General features: G+C 30.0%; 1 long non-coding RNA gene across 2 annotated transcripts; it reads right to left on the bottom strand.

The window, feature by feature from the left end:
• Window positions 1-625: 625 nt before the first annotated feature.
• LOC141707827 (uncharacterized) lies at window positions 626-4,587 on the bottom strand. 2 transcript variants are annotated; one of them, XR_012569173.1, is made up of 6 exons: window positions 4,369-4,587; window positions 3,576-3,824; window positions 2,650-2,737; window positions 1,997-2,056; window positions 1,180-1,283; window positions 626-1,066 (listed from the first exon to the last, which is right to left on the bottom strand). It is a non-coding gene; the product is annotated as an uncharacterized LOC141707827 (long non-coding RNA). The 2 variants fall into 2 exon arrangements; XR_012569174.1 differs by having other exon boundaries at window positions 3,576-3,799.
• Between the last annotated feature and the right edge of the window lie 1,395 nt (window positions 4,588-5,982).

Genomic DNA, 5,982 nt, shown 5'->3' with positions numbered 1-5,982 from the left:
TTAATTTAATTTCTATTTAAGCAATCAGATAGAAATGTTTAATACTAAAATAAATCTATAAACCAAAAATATATTAAAATAATTATAAACTCAATATTTTTAATTAAATTAAAAAATTTTGACTTAAAAATATTTTAAATTAAAAATATTCATTCTATCACTCAATTAAGCACATAATATCAAATATGATGTCTGATCCCCGTATCACTCTAACTCGATTCATGATTTCAACCCGATACAACATCTTAAACAGAACGGCCCTCTTCCATGACCACAAAAATATAAATAAATAAAATAACTAAGAAAATGATAATAATATTACTAACACTTTAATTTTAGTGATAAAAATGGACAGATTTCACAAATTAATGCGTGCCTCCGTTTAATCAATATTGAAACCTCTAAATCCTCCCTTTTCAAAATTAAGTACATAAAATGAATAGATTTTGCACATTAATGTGTCACTGGTGCCAACAAGATTGAAAAAAAAATTAGTTTTGTAGTTTGTAAACTCCAATTCGTCCTAGTTACAATGCCTGCATTTGACAGACCTGGAAAAAGTTTTGGCCATGTTAATGTGCTAACTTAATCATTTAACTATTTTAAAAAAAATGAATCACTCATAGAAACAAGTAACAAAACTGTTTGATTTAATCACGGTGATGTAATCCTCTACTTATTTAGTGTTATAAAACCCGATTGATTTTTACAGTTTTGACCATTGATCATTACTTTTGATCCCAGATTTACAAACAACTAAAACGACAACCAAGACCATCATCACCAAGTCACTAACTAAATACAAAGTATATAATCCACACTGAGGATACATGATAAGTTACATCCCATTCATCAAAAAAGTAAGCATGAGATGTGGGGGAAAATGTATGCCCAGTAACCATGTGGAACCTCTATCGCGTCCAGCCATGAATCTTGCACAAAAATCATAAAGAGAATTGTGTATAAAAATTATCAATATATAAGCATGACCTGTGTAAGATGCTTCATGGATCTCCATGAGAACTTTTCATAGAAAACGGCTTGTAGAGTACTGTAGATGCATAACCTACAAGCATGAGTTGTGATGGAGTGAATTTGTGTGTGTATTTTTTATATAATTAATCAGAAAAATTGCATCAACTTAATCAAAACACTAAACTACGTAAGAGTAAGTCTTACCTCATTATTGATGACTGGCATTTTTGACCATTTCAAAGTTTTAAAAGTGGAGAACATAATGCCAAATGAACGTGCAGGAGGGATAAACAAAGTGAGAAACAACCCTGCAAAATCAAACTCACAAATCATATAGACTATTGTGAAAATGTAGAGCAATATTATAGGAAAATCTTATATGCTTAGCCCTCATAAACAAATGGAACGATGTATAAATACACACACCTCTAATGAATCTGTAAGAATCTGTAAAGTCAAGAATAAATAATGAGTATTTAAAAAGGGCCTCGATTAAGAATGCAAGAGTTTAATGTTGAATAAATTTCCTATGTCTGATAAACAGAGAACACCAAGCTCATATCATCTTGTTCAACCATATGCAATAACATGACTGGGCAAGTCCATAAATAATTAGTTAATTTATGCTTTTAGAAAGTGCTCTTTGGCAAGGTGAGATGCCGAGACACCATGTGAGAGTGCAAAATGCGGATGCATTACAAAACTTATGCCATTATATTTTTAAATTAGGTTTATGCAGACTCTTTGCCATGAGAATGAAAGTGGCCTAAGTTGTAGGCCGAAATAGATAAAATTTATTGACAACAATATGTATGTGTCACATAGAGATTGAAACGGCTGACCAGTGATAGAAGCTATAACAATGAAGTGATAAGGTAATACATCTGTGCGTGAATGATCATGCACAAACTGACTGAAGAGTAATTCGACTGCATCAGGTGGTATCTAGTAGAAACATTTAGATATAAGAATTAAACTACAAAACAAGCTATCAATTACTTATACTGGAGATATTATGTACCATATCATGGCAGGCCTGAATTGTGGCTGCAACTAAGGTTGTAACATCTCGTTGATGGGGCTACAAGTCACAACAAAATATTAGACTTTGAGAATGTAGTAGGAATATGTAATTTGATGCAGTAAGATCATAATAGCATACCTGAACATATTTCAGAATATAAGGATATAAGTTTAATAAAAATTAAGAGATGCAGGTCAATAGTTAGAACAATAACTTTTACTACCATCATTCTAACCTACAGTGAGATATGAACAAAACATTGTACAACAGAGATATTCTGATATATTCAATTGAAATTGAAAATGTATTGCTTAGCAAGAACTGTGGGTGTAAAATAAATCAAGGTAAAGTAACTTTATTCTTTTCCAGCATGGATTAGGTATACCATATGTGAGCAGAATTTATTAAACGGGTCTTTATCATAGATGATTTCATTTCGGATAAAGCTAAACTTTATTTGAATCCACTATTATCGGTAATAAATTTCTATTGCTCATGAGGCATGATCATCTAAGGAGAATTATTATCGAATACAAAACAAATACTAAGGAGGTATAGATTATCAATAATATATACCCTTGCCTTAGGACCCAAATAAAATCCACTGCATTTTATAGTACACCCTTACATGTCAATTTGAGCATATATACCTCTATATGCATCCAAATAGGCCAATAGCATATATATTAATGAAGGTGGCAGTGGCACATATAATGATATGATATGGGCACAGAAGTCCTGAAAAATTACAAAGAAAAAGCGAAACATTACACAAGAGACTAAATACCCCAAATCTGTCAACAGTTTGAAGGCGGGAGTACAGCTTTTGAGCAAATAACTGTAGACAAAATATAAGCATGAACAATTATACCACTCTTCCAAAACTGCATGACCATAAAGTAACCTCCAAAACCTCAGGTTATTATTATTTACCTGAGTATCATTTAAATGGTTAAGAGGTGAATATAAACTCAATGGTTATCTTTTTTGAAGACTGAAGTTGCTGCTTTTTTATTCTACAAAAAAGAGATTTAATTTTGAAGGAATGCATTAAATCAACAAAAAAATTGAAATATGTTGTAGCACAACATATTTTGTCAAAAATTATAGTCCTGAATTATTAACTAAAAAGATATGGCAGGGGGAATCCTATATAATCCATGCATATAAGCAATAAGCCTTGAATACCTTTATGGTGCACTCCCCGTAAACAAAAATTTTAGGGAAAAAGTGTATTTATCCTCTATTTGATTTGCATGATCAGGTCCATTATGTACAAGTCAAAATAGGGTAGTACAAATCAGATTTAATTGGAGGTAACTTTATTGAGAGAAGGGGGTAAAAATGATTAAACAACTTATATGCACAATGCAGAACCCAATAAGCAAATTATTTTACATAAAGTTAAAACAAAAATAGGAAATATATAGTAAAAGTTTGAAACATGACATGAGTTTCTAAGTTCGTCGATAACAACGAAGATAGTAATCGTTGCTACTCGTACACAGAAAGAAACATGCCTAACAACTTTGAAATATGAAGAACGGGGATTGCGAGAAAAGTATAAAATTCACACCTTACACGAGAAACACTTGGTAATAAATTGTTTCACGTTAGTTGCAACTGCATTTCTTTTGTCTTCCGAGGGTTTGTTTGGCAGAGTGCTTCCAATAAGCTCACCAACCCTCTCTTCGTCTATTGACCACCTCTCCAAATTAAGAAAGATGCCCCATCCGCTATAAGACCATTTAGACAGAACACACCCATGTTGTTGAACCCCTCTTTATAGCCTGTCTAAAACTTCATAGAAATGGGCACACAAACACTGCAATCAATTACTATATCAGAATAATAAGCTAAACATTTCATAAAATACCAACTACCAACATTAACCAAATCTAACTACCAAGACACCCAATTCTCTAAATACCTCTCTGAACTTTGAAGTAGTCATAGGCACAATTAAGTAATACTACCTCTCAACCTTTTAACAATCTTTAAAAGCCCAACACACAAAAGAGCTTTACCTTCACTCATATCCCTAACAACTATAATTCAATCTTAAATAAAAACCAAAAATTAAATCAGCTCATTACCAACACATAACACTGTCTATACATACAATCTTTACACACAAAAAGACACAGACGGGGTCTCAAGATTAGTGAATATAAAACTTAAAAAATGAAAATTTAGACAACTAACATAATGAATCATACTGAATTAAAATGAAGCCCTAGGTTTCAACACAATCTAATTGATAAATAACTGAGAAATAAATGAAAAATATCTTCACGTGTGTATATATACATCATACAGTATACGCACATAAATTTCTAAATGCAAGACGACATTGAGTAGAAACAAACCTGATTGAACGAAAACTACTCCATAAATGAAAACCATTATGAATCCTCTCTCCTTCCCGTCCAGGTTTTGAAACCAAATGACTATATATACATGACTGATTTTGGTAGATAGAAAGCTAAGAGTTCAACGATTCCGATTGGATTGAGACATGAAAAGCCTTAAAGCGATCTTTTGTTCTTGAAAAACAGTCCAAAACAGGGGAAAGCCCCCAAATGAGGAAAATTTATACTAGTTTACAGCCATTTGCTTTGCATACCATACGGCTAGTTCAAAAATTATTTAATAAAATAAATAAATAAATTTATAATTAAAATTGAATAATATAATTTTGAAAGATTAAGTTATTTATATAATAAATGTATTGCATCTACATATTATGATAAATTTATTTAAAAACTATTTTCGTTACATAAGTTATTTTTATGTTATATATTTTATGAGATTATTTCTATAAATACATCTGTCAAAATTTAAAATTTACTTCAAATTTGTATTAAAAACTTACCATAAATAACACAATTCATATTTATAATTGTATTGCAAAGTTTCTATAATTAAAACGGTTCATAATAAATATATGGATCTTTTATAAACCTAATATGGATACCAAACCTAAAAATAGATAGTCCAGTGGGTCAAATTAAAGTTAAAAAATATATCCGAGCCAAAATATGGATACCAAACCTTAGGAAAGGGTTATCCAGCAATTTATAATATATAGATATATATAATACTAAGCCAATAACCGTGGGTTACTTTATTTTTTTTATAAATTTAATTGTTAAAAAAATATTTATGTATAATGTAATTAGTTTGTGGTTTATTTTCAATTAAATTTGATTTATTTTTAGTTTTATTAATTTTAAAAAGGTTATATTTATTAATTTTTTATAAAATATATTCTTAATTTTAAGATTAAAAATTTTACTACTCGCATTACATTACATAAGTTTTTGCAGTAATATATGATAGGAAAATCATCATATTATGGTTTTGACGTCTAAAAAGCCATCACTTGTCATGATTTATCATCATGTATATTGTTGATGTTGGAGAGAGGTGACAAAAATACATAAACTACTTAAACATAGACTTTTTGACAACCTGGGAAGAGGCTTGTCATTAATTTTAGAAACATGATTCCTGAAATTTTTTATAAAACTTAAAAGCTGCAATTTTGTTCTCCATTAAAAATATGTTTGACACATTTTTTTTAAATTGCAATCTATTCTCCCTTGCAATTGTGTAACACTAACACCATCAAAGTAAAATGTGATGAAATTGAAATTTTAAGCCCTATCGGGACACCTTAACCCAACAAATTTATATATATTTAGAACAGAAATGAATATCAAAACTATATTTTTTATATTTGAATTGACTTTGTCTCAAACTAAATAAAAATTAATTCCAGACTAAATATAGATCTAGATCTAAATCTAAAAATAAAGCGTTGATGCAAGCATGTAACAACATAAATTATGCCACACGAAAATGTATAAGTTGCAGGGATGCATAAAAGCGATATACAGGCTATGACAAATAAACTTTTGGGGCATTTCTTCTTTTATAAGCATGAAACACTCTCAAAGGATCCTTTACTTAGTTTTCTT

This window comes from Apium graveolens, chromosome 2 (assembly GCF_009905375.1).
Source record: "Apium graveolens cultivar Ventura chromosome 2, ASM990537v1, whole genome shotgun sequence".
NCBI lineage: Eukaryota > Viridiplantae > Streptophyta > Magnoliopsida > Apiales > Apiaceae > Apium > Apium graveolens.
This window is presented reverse-complemented; position numbering and strand designations above follow the sequence as displayed.